Genomic DNA, 14,898 nt, shown 5'->3' with positions numbered 1-14,898 from the left:
TTAATTGACACAATATTTTTTGTATTTTTTTGAATTGCTACAATATCTCACATCTGCTATAGTATTCTCGTTGTTGTAGTAATATTTTTTCAAAAAAAATCAAAGTGTCCAGTGCCATGTTTGCTACAGTAATAATATTACAGTAAATATTACTGTAACATGAATAATAAATCTTGGGTTCTATCATTTATATAGAGGAGTAGATCATTTATATAGAGGAGTAGATTAGAAAAGTTATATAATATGGATGAGCAGGTTCAGGATAATTTGGTAAATATCTGCGTAGGTCGGGAGTGCAGCTCGAAAGACTGCATTTCTTCCCCCTTTTGTTTGACGAGCGAATCCTACAGTCTCCCTCGCAAAGCAAACGCGACAAAAAGCAAACGCCGCTACCCGACCACGCGAGCGCCTAGCTGGCATTCATACGGATAAGGTTCACACAAAATGGCAAATCAATTCATGTATTAAAGTTTTACCATATTTAGCAACGAAATTATCACTTCAATTATCTCTAGTTCTCATCATATTCGTTCTTTCATTTCAACCTTAAAGCTTGACGGAGATGAGTCTAATAATTGATTATTGAGGAAAAAAATAAAACATTCATAGAAGCGTTCATAGAAAAATATGCAGAAAATACGAAGGTTAAAATGTATTTTACAATGGAAACAGCTCATTAAGGTGAGGGACATGATGATTAATAAATTTGGTGATGCTGGAAATCTTCAGCAAATAATTACAGGTTGTTACAATGGTGGAAAGCTTCAAATATCCTCTATATACAAAGTCATAATTCAAAAAGCACTTTGGGCCGACACAGTTTGGAGGGGATTACAATATGTTGGATTTAATCTAATAAATCTAATTATGGACACATATGATTAATCAATATGTATTGCTATCTTTTAGGATAACCCACTAAAGTGATCAATCAAGTTGGGTTAATGGGTATTTAAATAAGTCATGGGGTTATATGTGCAGAAACCAGGTTGTAATTGTGATTTGTTGAGGGGCCAAATTACAAAAGTACAACATCTATAAATAAGGGGTTATGGTCCCTAATCTAGGGTTACATTCTCTAATTCTCTTCACCCCCATCTAGAGAGAAATTCGGCTATAGAGAAACCCTAAGGTTAGAAGATCCAAAACACATCTCAAGTTTCATCTATGGATTCAGGTATAAGCTTCCGCTCTTTTGATTCTTGTTAATCTCTTCGAATCAATCATGGCTTTATGGTTTTAGATTTCAAGTTTTTATTAGATCTAACAAGTGGTATCAGAGACACATTTGATTAATTCTTAGGGATTTAAGTTTTTAAAATTGGGTTTTTTGATCTTAAATCTCTGGTTTTTTGGATTAAGATCTGTTCTCGGATGAACAGTAACGTTCGGAAGAACAGTAACGGCTGTTGAAATTTTTTTTCGGATGAACAATAAAGTATTTTTCGGATGAACAGTAACTAAAAAATCACCGGTGAACAGTAACATTTTAGAATTTTTTTTCTTCGATTTTTTCTTGGATCTGGATCATAATTTTTTTTTTCCGATTTTGGATCTGTTTTTGAAAATAAAAATCGAGGAATTTTTGGGTTTGGTCTTCAGTCCCGTGCTCCTCGCCGGCGAACTTTCGCTGGCGGCCTCGCTCTCGACTCCGACGGCGACGGCGGCATCAGGAAACCCTAGGGTTTCGACCTCTTGGGTGTCGGAGCAATGGCGGCGGCGGTTTCAGTTTGAAATCCTAAGGGTTCGTGCGATTAATCGTGGCGAAAATTAAGGAGGTAGTTACCTCAACCGAACTTTGCGTTTGTTATAAGGTGAGCGTCGCGCTCAATTTAAACGAACTTCGCGTTCGTTCTCATGTGAGCCTCGCGCTCAACTCAGGTGAGCCTCGCGCTCAATTTTAAAACGAACTTAGCATTTGTTCTTAAGTTGAGCCTCGCGCTCAAATCTCAGGTGAGCCTCGCGCTCAGTTCAAGTTGAGCATCGCGCTCAGATCTCAGGTGAGCCTCACGCTCAGCTCTAAGGTGAGCCTCACGCTCAATTCAAGTCGAACCTCGCGTTCATTTTTCAAACGAACCTCGCGTTCGTTCTGTGTTCATCTTTCAAACGAACCTCGCGTTCGTTCTGTGTTTATTTTTTAACGAACCTCGCGTTCGTTCTCAAGTTGAACATCATGTTCATTTTCAGACGAACCTCGCGTTCGTGCTTAAGTGAGTCTTGTACTCAATATAGTCGAACCTCGCGTTCGAAGTCAAGCGAACTTCATGTTCACTATGGTTAAGCCTCGACTTTTCATGGGTCCACTTTGGTATACTTAATTTATTCAATTAAGTTATGGGCCCTAATTAAGCTATGAGACCCCAATTAAGTTTTTTGGAAATACAGTTGATTTAAATTAAAACCTTTTAATTTAAATCTAATTTGGTTTTTAATCAATTATTTAATTCAAATATTATGAAACTAAGGTATTAAGGTTGTCTCTCACTCCAATTGATTAATTAAAACAAGAAGTTGCCAAAGTAATCTTTCTTGTGTAGATTGTTCATGAGGAATATGAGATGTCTGTGTGTATGCTTTCGTGTAAATATTTAATCGGCCCAAAGGAAGGTTAATATTTATTTAGACTGTATACACATCTGCGATGATAAGCATGTGGCAATTATAAGGTTTATATGTGAATAATGAATCGATCCAAAGATAGTTTCATTATTTGACATGAGTTATTATCAATGTTTGATCATTGCAACAAGGTATCACTTACAAGTTAATATTACTGTCCAAAGACTTGATATTAATGTTATGCCAGATATCTTGGATAGGATTCGTCATTATTTGAATTTTATTGATTAATAATTATGGTTATTGATGTGAGTATTTTTGTTTTATTTCAGCTAATGCATCTGCTGCAACAATTTCTGCTAACATCAACTCAATTCCCATGCTAAATGGGACAAATTTTAAGGTTTGGAAAGAGAACATATTAATTATTCTTGGCTGCATGGATCTTGACTATGCATTAAGAACTGAACAACCCCAACCTCTCAATGCGGATAGCACTCCTGATGCAAAGAAGGAGTATGAGAAATGGGAGCGTTCAAATCGCATGAGTCTTATGATCATTAAGCACGGCGTTCCGGAAGCCTTCAGGGGCATAAAATCCGAAGGGATTACTAAGGTTAAAGATTTCCTTACCGAAATTGAGAAGCGTTTTGCGAAAAACGATAAGGTAGAAACAAGCACGCTCTTAGCTCGCTTGATTTCAATGAAGTATAAGGGCAAAGGAAATATCAGGGAGTACATTATGGAAATGTCTCATATTGTTTCAAAGCTTAAGGCACTTAAACTCGATCTTTGTGACGAGTTATTAGTGCATCTGGTTTTGTTGTCTCTTCCTGCACAGTTTAACCAATTTAAGGTCAGTTATAACTGTCAAAAGGAGAAATGGACTCTAAATGAGCTCATTTCATACTGTGTGCAAGAAGAAGACAGGTTGAAGCAAGATAAGACAAAAAGTGCTCATTTGTCCTATGCCTCTAAGGATAAGGGCAAGAAAAGGAAGAATGATAATGAAGCTGCTAAGGGTCCAGTTCAGAAGAAACAACATAAGGATAATCAGGGTTGTTTCTTCTGTAACAAGGCTAGACACGTAAAGAAAGATTGTACAAAATATCACGCCTGGCGTGCTAATAAGGGTACGTTCCTTACTTTGGTCTGTTCTGAGGTTAATTTAGCTTCAGTACCTAGAAACACTTGGTGGTTAGACTTTGGTGCTACTACTCACATAAGTGTTTCTATGCAGGGTTGCCTGAGCTACCGAAAGCCAAGTGATGTTGAAAGACACATCTTTGTGGGCGACGGACAATCGGTAGATGTGGAAGCAATTGGGCACTTTAGGTTGTTGTTAGGAACTGGTTATTATTTGGATTTAAAAGATACTTTTGTAGTACCGTCTTTTAGACGGAATTTGGTTTCTGTTTCTGTATTGGACAAATCAGGTTATTCTTGTTCATTTGGAAACAGTCAATTCAGTTTATCTTTTAATTCAAATGTTGTGGGAACCGGTTACTTGAGTATTTATGACAACCTATATTTGCTTGATACAATTGCTTCTTACAATGAATCCTTGCATGTGGAATCACGTGGTACTAAGCGTAAATTAAATAAGGAAAATTCAGCGTCATTATGGCATAAGCGCTTGGGTCATATCTCAAAAGGTAGAGTTGAGCGTCTTGTGTCTGATGGCATTTTGGATTCCCTTGATTTTTCGGACTTCGACGTATGTGTTGAATGTATCAAGGGAAAACAGACCAAAGCTAAGAGATTAGGTACTAACAGATCTTCGGATGTCTTAGAATTGATACATACGGATATTTGTGGGCCATTCCCTACGGAATCCTGGAATGGTCAACAATATTTTATATCATTCATAGACGATTACTCACGTTATGGGTACCTATATCTCATTCATGAAAAATCTGAGTCTCTGGACATGTTCAAAGCCTATAAAGCTGAAGTTGAGAATCAACTCAACAGAAGAATTAAAACCGTCAGATCTGATCGTGGTGGTGAGTACTACGGTAGATATGATGGTTCAGGTGAACAACGTCCAGGACCATTTGCTAGATACCTAGAGGAATGCGGTATCGTCCCACAGTACACCATGCCGGGTTCACCTAGCATGAATGGTGTAGCTGAAAGACGAAATAGGACTCTTAAGGATATGGTAAGAAGTATGATTGCTCATTCTTCTTTACCAGAGTCACTCTGGGGAGAAGCACTTAAGACAGCAGCTTACATTCTGAATAGAGTACCAAGTAAAGCAGTTGCTAAAACACCTTATGAGCTTTGGACTGGTCGAAAGCCCAGTTTAAAGCACTTACATATTTGGGGATGTCCAGCTGAGGCAAGGCCTTATAGGCCAAATGAAAAGAAATTGGACTCCAAAACAGTTAGCAGCTACTTTATTGGGTACTCTGAACGCTCTAGGGGCTATAAGTTTTTTGATCCCACACTAAGGAATATTTTTGAGACGGGAACAGCAACATTCTTTGAGGATGTTGAGTTCGGGGGGAGAAATAAGGTTAGAGACGTTGCTTTTGAGGAGGAATTGGCTTCAGACCCAATCCATTCAGTTACTTTTGATAATATTCAGGTTCCTATACCTGTTGTTGCTCAAGCAGTAAATCCGGAACCTCAAAATGACAATGTTGAATAACTCCCTGTTCCAGAAGAACAAACTCAACAACCTCAAGAACCAGTGCCATTAAGGAGATCCACGAGAGAAAGGAGAAATGCTATTCCGGATGATTATATTGTATTTCTCCAAGAACATGAGGAAAGTAATGGAATGTTGGAAGATGATCCAATCAACTTCCTTCAGGCCATGAAAAGTTCTAACTCTCAACAGTGGATTGATGCCATGAATGAAGAGTACAAGTCTATGCAAGACAATAAGGTTTGGGAACTTGTTCCATTGCCAGAAGGTGCAAAACCAATTGGTTGTAAATGGATTTTTAAAACCAAGCGGGATGCAAACGGTAATGTGGAGAGGTATAAGGCACGTCTTGTGGCTAAAGGCTATACTCAAAAGGAAGGCATTGATTATACAGAGACTTTCTCTCCGGTTTCATCGAAAGACTCTTTCAGAATAATCATGGCACTTGTTGCTCATTATGATCTTGAGTTACATCAGATGGATGTTAAGACTGCATTTCTCAATGGAGACATTGATGAGATGATTTATATGGTGCAACCAGAAAACTTTGTGTCAGGAGACCCAAAGAATATGGTTTGCAAATTAAGGAAATCCATCTATGGACTCAAGCAAGCTCCTCGTCAATGGTATCATAACCAAAGCAAGACGTGGAACTCATCACCGTGCTCTAAGACCAAAACGAGGAGGTCCTCCCCGTGTATCAACACCAAAATGCGGAGGTCCTCCCCGTGTGTCAACAGTAAAACGCTGGAGTCGGACCCACGTCACAACATCAAAACGCGAGGGTCGAACCCACGGCACAACATCAAAACGCGAGGGTCGAACCCACGTTACAACATCAAAACGCTAGAGTCGGTCCCACGTTACAACATTAAAACGCTGGAGTCGGACCCGCGTTACAACATTAAAACGCTGGGGTCGTTCCTCACATTTTTCAACACCCAGCGAGTACCCAACTCCGCGTCTCCATTCTAAAACGCGGAGTTAGGGTCCTGAACGCCAACGTGGGCGTTTGACTCGTTCAAACACGAGCTGAACGGTTACAGGAACCGTTTTCCCTCCACGATTTGAGGGATTTCCGCCCCACTTAGGAGCGGATTAAGAGGGTGGTTACACCCCTTAATTTCCTATAAATATGGGTAAACTCGATTAAGTTCGGGCTGGCATTTTCGGATCTGAGACTTGGCAGCGAGGAGGGAATTTCTTGGCAGCAGGAAGAGGAGATCTTTTGGCTTGCCAGCAAGGGGGAGATCGACGTTCATCCTCAGCAACGATCGACCACCGGAGCTTTCTTCTAGCCTTGGCTTATTAACCGATCTTCGGTTCAAATCAACTCTTTCACAGAGTTATCAACTCATCAAGAGTTTCAAACTTTCCACGCAAGTTCTCCACAACGTCGAATCGTGAGGAGAAGACATTGTTCCAATGAAGCAAAACGTCGGATCGTCAACGGAGAGCAAACTCGACGCGAGCATTCGAGGGAGGTACTCCATCGCCACCGTGAAGAACCCAGTTTTAAACAAAGGGGAGAATCAAATTCGTTCTCCTCTCTTTTGTAATCAGAAAATCCAAATTGTAATCGATTTTGAAAGAATACAAGTTAATTTTCTTTCACTGTCTCTTTACTGCAAATTTTTCCACAAACAAGGAGACCCAAAGAATATGGTCTGCAAATTAAGGAAATCCATCTTTGGACTCAAGCAAGCTCCTCGTCAATGGTATCATAAGTTTCAACAAATAATTATCTTGTTCGGTTTTGAGATGAACATTGTTGATGACTGTGTATATCACAAGTTCAGTGGGAGTAAGTATATTTTTCTGGTTCTGTATGTCGATGATATATTGCTTGCCACTAATGATATAGGCATGTTGCACGAAACCAAGAGATTTCTATCAAAGAATTTTGAGATGAAAGATCTTGGGGACGTCTCTTTTATATTAGGGATCCAGATACATCACAAAAAGAGCTATATCGATAAGGTACTTAAAAGGTTTGACATGCAAGATTGCAGACCAGGTGACACCCCTGTTGCTAAAGGAGACAAGTTTAGTCTCAATCAGTGCCCTAAAGGTAACCTTGAAATTCAGGAAATGCAGAAGATTCCTTATGCTTCGACTGTAGGAAGTCTAATGTATGCTCAGGTATGTACGCGTCCGAATATTGCGTACATTGTCGGGATGTTAGGCATATACTTAAGCAACCCTGGTATGGATCATTGGATAGCAGTCAAAAGGGTTATAAGGTATCTTCAGAAAACAAAAGATTACATGCTCACATACAGAAAATCAGAACAGTTAGAGGTCATTGGGTATGCTCACATACAGAAAATCAGAACAGTTAGAGGTCATTGGGTATTCAGACTCTGATTTTGCTGGATGCTAAGATAGTAGGAAGTCTACATCAGGCTACATTTATATGTTAGAAGGAGGAGCTATATCATGGAAAAGTGTCAAACAGACACTAGTAGCTTCCTCCACTATGGCAGCAGAATTTGTAGCTTGCTATGAGGCATCTAATCAGGGAATATGGCTGCGAAACTTTGTCACGGGACTGCGCATTTTGGAAAATGTTGAAAGACCACTAAAGTTATATTGTGACAATAAATCTGTAGTAATGTATTTCAATAACAACAAGAGCTCAACTAAGTCAAAACATATTAACATTAAGTTCCTGGTTGTGAAAGAAAGGGTACAGAGTGGACAGATATCCATAGAGCACATTGAAACAAACTCCATGATAGCTGATCCTCTTACTAAGGGATTGTCACCCAATGTCTTTCATGAGCATACTGCTCATATGGGTGTGGTATTATTTGAGGATATTATGTTTTAGTTGGAGTTTGTATTTATGGTGCTTTATGTTTAGTTGTATTGTCTGATCAGAATAAAGTATTCAGTTAAGACACTCTGCTACATTATGTTTGGTTTTGACATCACTAAAGGAGGACCAGTTAAAAATAGACATGTACTGATCACATTGCATGTAATTTTCATGCTGCACATCCATGATTGATCTATGTCGTTTGATTGTATTGGTATATGTGACCATTGATGGGTAGAGTCACGATAAATGTGACGAAGGCCGCTTTGATCCTATATTGATATAGTCAATGGACGAGATTGTTCGGAAATACCTTTTCAGTGATAGCAATTTTGAGCTCATAAGGTTATACACAATTTAAGGAATCATATGGTGCCCAAGTGGGAGATTGTTGGATTTAATCTAATAAATCTAATTGTGGGCACATATGATTAATCAATGTGTATTGCTATCTTTTAGGATAACCCACTAAAGTGATCAATCAAGTTGGGTTAATGGGTATTTAAATAAGTCATGGGGTTATATGTGCAGATACCAGGTTATAATTGTGATTTGTTGAGGGGCCAAATTACAAAAGTACAACATCTATAAATAAGGGGTTATGGTCCCTAATCTAGGGTTACATTCTCTAATTCTCTTCACCCTCATCTAGAGAGAAATTCGGCTATAGAGAAACCCTAAGGTTAGAAGATCCAAAACTCATCTCAAGTTTCATCTATGGATTCAGGTATAAGCTTCCGCTCTTTTGATTCTTGTTAATCTATTCGAATCAATCATGACTTTATGGTTTTAGATCTCAAGTTTTTATTAGATCTAACACAATATCCTAAGCATTCATTTATTCTTTGGCTAGCAAATCATTCCAAGCTCTTAACACAAGACAGATTATGCCGAATGAGATTATTGAACATAAACCAATGTGTTTTGTGTACTAATCATCAATTGACATGCAAGCACCTCTTCTTTGAATGTCAGTTTTCAACAAATGTCTGGAACAAGGTGATGAATTGGATGGATTTCTCTTGGAGATCATGTGATTGGAATCAACTTATCAGTTGGTACAGCTTCAGACTCAAAAGGAATAAGGCTTATGCAAAAATTAAAAAGGATGGTCCTCTTGGCAGCAGCATATTTGATTTGGCAAGAGAGAAATATGAGAATTTTTCAGCACAAAGTTCGGGAGCCTGAAAAATTATTCTGCATATCAAAATCTCCATCAACTCTAAAGTTCTCAATGAAAAACTTCCTCTTCATATGAAAGAGAAGCTTGAAAGAATGTAAAATTTTTTCTTCTTGTTTACTATCAGGTTTTGCTGGTGTTCTTGATGTAGCACACAATTTCTTATTTGGAAGATGAATAAAAGTTTAATTCATTGACCACAAAAAAATAAAAATAAAATAAAATGTATTTTACTATAAATTTTAAATCAGTACAAACACATATGAAATCATTACAAATAGAAAAATTCAATATAAACCATTAAATGATCAATACAAACTGAATATTAAATTATTAAAAATAATAAAGACATTAGTACCACAGCCAAGATATCAAAACGCATAAAAACTTTTCTTTTCCCTGTACGTATTTGTATAGAAGATCTCTGTACGATTTTATTTTCGCAATGTCCTGGTGTTTTCAAGGCAATTGCTACCTTTTGCATATATTCTTCGAAAAAATATTCAATAATCCGAATTATTGTATGAATGATGCACCAAATGAATTTCTACCTATTAATATTAGACATTTATATCTGTCTAAGGTACAAAAATCATTTACTGCACCTCAATCCTAATAAGCTCCTTGTAAAATTTTCTTCAATTACAACTACAAATTTCTAGAACACCATTCATGACATGAATGGATTGTTTGAAGACTTCAAACGACCCCTTTACATTTCAAAATATTCATGTATATCAGTATATGAGGTATTCTAGTATTTTTTTTTTTATATATTAACAGAACTGCACTCAGAATTGTAATAATTTTGTAAATGCGCAACTTCGAAGTTGGTGCACAACTTCAAAGTTGGTGCGGGCGTGTCTCGTCTTATCCGTAAATGTGGGCCCGACGCTTGACATTAAAGGCGGAACAAGGTGGACCTACTCCTGTTTCTCTGCACGTTTCCATATTCAGCATTGAACCTTTTGGCGTTGCGCCTACTTATATCATTTGTATAAACCTTAAACATACTACTGGACTAATTCCAACTTTTGGGAACTTGTCTCCCCATTATTAATTGGATAATTAGTCATTGTATTGATCACATAATTAGACGATCTTACTTATGCTTTAATTGTGATTTGGATAGCTGGTCATATAATTAAATATTAATTTAATTGTTATGTTCACTTCTAATGCGAGGGCTCCTATGATTAAAATGACAGATCCAATGATGTGACATAAAAAAAATCTTGATCATTTGCAATGACGGGTTCCTATGTTTAATATCTTGAGCACTTAGAGAAATGAAAATTTGTGACATACCAGGCTACTTGTATCGGATAACTATATAGCATTTGACATTTCATTCTTAAAAATATAATTTATGACATATTGAGCAGGTTGTATTGCTTAAAAATGAAAGAAAATACGCAACTTAGATTGACAAAAAAAATGTTAGAAGTTACTACTTAATCTAATTGGTATTTAATTACATGACCGGCCATTTAACCAATTAAAACATAAGCATGAATTGGGCCAATTAGAAGATAAATACAATGACCAATGATCTACTTAAGCCATCTTTATTTATGAAAACATAGGATTAGCATGAAAAACTTATTAATTAGACAGGTTTAATTGTTCTAATCTCTTTTGTTAATTGTCAACATCTTGTCCTAACAAGTTTAGTAAGGATAAGCCACTAACTTCTAGATGTCTATGAGGGATGCTTATCTACTTAGCCTAAACATATATCCTAATACGTACCAAATCATGATTTGTATTCTTGAATCATATAGTCTTTCCCAATCAATCATGTTCAAAGAGAGTGGGTATTAAAGGAGGACAGTCATATGATACTGATAGTTTTGATTTTAATCCATGATTTACTTATGTATTTGCATAAAATGGAGAAAAGTACATTTATTTTCATTAAAATAAAACAAATATATAGGTAAAATGTAATTTTCGATTCATTTAGATAGCTGATACAAAACATTTCTATCGGATTTGTTCTATCTTAAAAGTTTTGATGCGTCTCATAAAACTAACCAACCCACCAACTAAAGCATTCAGACGCTACCTTAAATTGACGTATACTATGCTACACCATCAATTTTTATCCTAACACCTAACTATCTCCCTCGCTTTATTGTGGAATAAATTGATAGATATAGATTCTTTCCAACAAGTCAAGGCATGATGACAAGTATGGATACCAAGTAACAAAAACAAACATTTTCTACTATGGTTTGGGGTCCTTCGTCTATTTTGTTTCACCTCCCTATGCACAATCTCTACCCTACTTTATTTAATGACAATAAATAAATAATGAAGCATATAGTGATATTTTCCCATCTCCCAAATGTTATGCGGAGCGGAGCTCGAAAGCCAAATAGTGCACGACAAGACAACGAGAAAGATCACAACCAAACACAAGCAGAAATCACAAATCACAGCAAGACAACGAATTTACGTGGTTCGACAAGGTGCCTACGTCCACGGGACAAGTAGGGGAGAGTTCTTACTATTAGAGATAAAGAGAAATACAAATAGGGTTATAAAATTACTCAAAACCCTATAACAAAGCTCTCTAAACCTCTCATAATTCTACCACAAAAGGATGCCCAAAACTCTCTCAAGAGTCTGCTCAAATCGTCTTTGCTTAACCATAATTAATCAGGTTTAGGGTTTGTTTTCGTCAAAAGTTACCTTCATCATTGATTTCATTAAAACTTCAAACATTACAAATGAATTAAAATAACGAAAATAAAAATTACAACTTTCTTGAAAATAAACACAAGATCCGTTTATCGTCTCTTGCTTGCGTGGGTCTTTAGCCTGTGACGGGGACGTCGATATCCGTGGACTACCTGGCAATCAGATCTGATCCAGAAAAATCGGGCAGAGCTTCGTCGATCCGCGAGGAGATCTAGAAACTTGGAGCGCCTATCTCGGATAAAGCGAGATATTTGCTCTTCTTAGGATTACCGACGAGGGGTAATGCTAAGGAACGGATGCGGGTGATGTAGATCTGATGAAGAACTCTCTTGTGTTGAAGTGCTCGATCACTCTTCACTCCAGCAGGGCTTCGCCAATTCTCCAAAAATCCAGATCCTCCAAAAGTGAGGCCTAAGGTTCCTATTTATAGGCATGAGGGCACATAGGGCGTTGGGACACCCCTGGGGTGTCTAGGCAAAGCCGAGACACCCCTGGGGTGTCTCAGAAAATCCGAGACACCCCTGGGGTGTCTCGGAAAACCCGAGACACCCCTGGGGTGTCTCGGGATTTCCGAGACACCCCTGGGGTGTCTCGGAATTTCTGAGACATTCCGTTGAGGTGCATTCGTCCGCTTCCGCTGTAAATTCTTCGTCCGAACTCGGATTTTAGTAATTCGAATTGCGTTGGAATTCTGACGAAGAGTTCTATCAGCCCCGATGGTTGGATTATCTGTAGAACGAACGAGACACGAAAGGCGTTGTTCTTTTTGTAAACATCGCGGGGCTCTCGATTAGCCCGTGTTGACTTTTGTCGCAACGCGTTGACTGGCATTGACCTAGGGTTACGCGTTGACCCTTAGGGTTTTGAATCGTCAAACGTTGACTTTTGTCGCAACGCGTTGACTGGCGTTGACCTAGGGTTACGCGTTGACCGGCGTTGACCCTTAGGGTTTTGAATCGTCAAACGTTGACTTTTGTCGCAACGCATTGACCGGCGTTGACCTAGGGTTACGCGTTGACCGGCGTCTACCCTTAGGGTTTGGATCACAGTATGTTGACTCTTTGTCGCAACGCGTTGACTGGCGTTGACCTAGGGTTACGCGTTGACCGCCGTTGACCCTAGGGTTTCGAATCGTCAAACGTTGACTTGTGCGGATTTCGAATCCTCGAACGTTGACTTTTGTTGCAACGCGTTGACTGGCATTGACCTAGGGTTACGCGTTGACCGGTATTGACCTTAGGGTTTCGAATCGTCAAACGTTGACCTTGGTTGTCCCTAGGGTTTCGAATGCCGCAACGCGTTGAAAGGCGTTGACCTAGGGTTACGCGTTGACCGGTGTTGTCCCTAGGGTTTTGAATGTCGTAACGCGTTGAAAGGCGTTGACCTAGGGTTACGCGTTGACCGGCGTTGATCCTAGGGTTTCGACCGTCGAATATTGACTTTTTGTCGCAACGCGTTGACTGGCGTTGACCTAGGGTTACGCGTTGACCGGCGTTGACCTTAGGGTTTCGAATGTCGCAACGCGTTGAAAGGCGTTGACCTGGGGTTACGCGTTGACCGGTGTTGACCTAGGGTTACGCATTGGCCGGTGTTGTCCCTAGGGTTTCGAATGCCGCAACGCGTTGAAAGGCGTTGACCTAGGGTTACGCGTTGACCGGTGTTGTCCCTAGGGTTTCGAATGTCGCAACGCGTTGAAAGGCGTTGACCTAGGGTTACGCATTGACCGGCGTTGACCCTAGGGTTTCGACCGTCGAATATTGACTTTTTGTCGCAACGCGTTGACTGACGTTGACCTAGGGTTACGCGTTGACCGGCGTTGCCCTTAGGGTTTCGAATCGTCAAACGTTGACCTTGGTCGCAACGCGTTGACTGGCGTTGACCTAGGGTTACGCGTTGACCAGCGTTGACCCTAGGGTTTCGAATCATCAAACGTTGACCTTTGTGGATTTCGAATCCTCGAACGTCCAACAACCGGCGAAAATAGGCGAATTCGGACTTCGAAAAAAGTTCGGGGGGGTCAAAATAGGGTTAAGACACCCAAGGGGTGTCCCAACAAAACCGAGACACCCTTGGGGTGTCTCGGTTTTGCCGAGACACCCCTTGGGGTGTCTTGGCCAAAACCGAACACCCCCCCTCTCTTTTTTTCCTTCTTTTGAATTTTCTTTCCTCTTTTGTTTCCCCCCCTTTTCCAAATTCTTTTCAAAAGAGTAAACTCCTTCTTCCTCCATACTCCATTGTTTCTCTCTTTCAAGGAGTCAAAACCCATTAAAAATTTTCAGATTTTTGTTCCCCTCTTGGCCGAAATTGATCTCTCCTCCAAGCTAGGGTTTCATCATCTTCAAGCTCAAGAAGATCCTCTTGATTTGGTAAGTTCCCCTTCAAAACTCTCCTCTTTTCAAGAAAGATCATAGCTTTATGTTCTCATGAGTTAGAGGATAGGCTCTTTGATGATGGGTTGTGTAGGCATAAGAATTTGGGGGGCTTTATGCAAGGTTACAATAGGGCCGAATTTTGGGGGGCTTTTATGTAAAGTTGCAATATGGCCGAAAATTTGAGGGGTGCTTTATGCAAGAAAACCAATGTTGTTTGAGGGGTTTATTTGCAAAAAGCAACCCACAAAGTGTAGAGGGGTTTATTTGCAAAAGGGCTGAAATTTAGGGCTGAAATTCCAAAAGTTTAGACCACAACCCAATAACCAAAGTTTTGATAAGGGCATGTGGACGTAAAATTGAAATTTGTGAAGGGGTTTATTTGCAAATTTGGCTTCATTTTACAAAAGGGTTTATTTGTAAAATTAATCAAAATTGTGGGGTATCGGGGGTGCTATATGATCAGTTATGATGACCACGACCCAACCCGGGCGTGTCCTTGACCTGAATTTTGGCCTTGAACACGGAGGGTATTTTGGGTATTTCACCAAAATTCACCACGAAATATGACAATCATTGTTTCGCATGCACGAAATTTGTAGGTTTA

This window comes from Asparagus officinalis, chromosome 1 (assembly GCF_001876935.1).
Source record: "Asparagus officinalis chromosome 1, Aspof.V1, whole genome shotgun sequence".
Lineage (NCBI taxonomy): Eukaryota > Viridiplantae > Streptophyta > Magnoliopsida > Asparagales > Asparagaceae > Asparagus > Asparagus officinalis.
Note: the sequence above shows the minus strand (reverse complement) of the source record.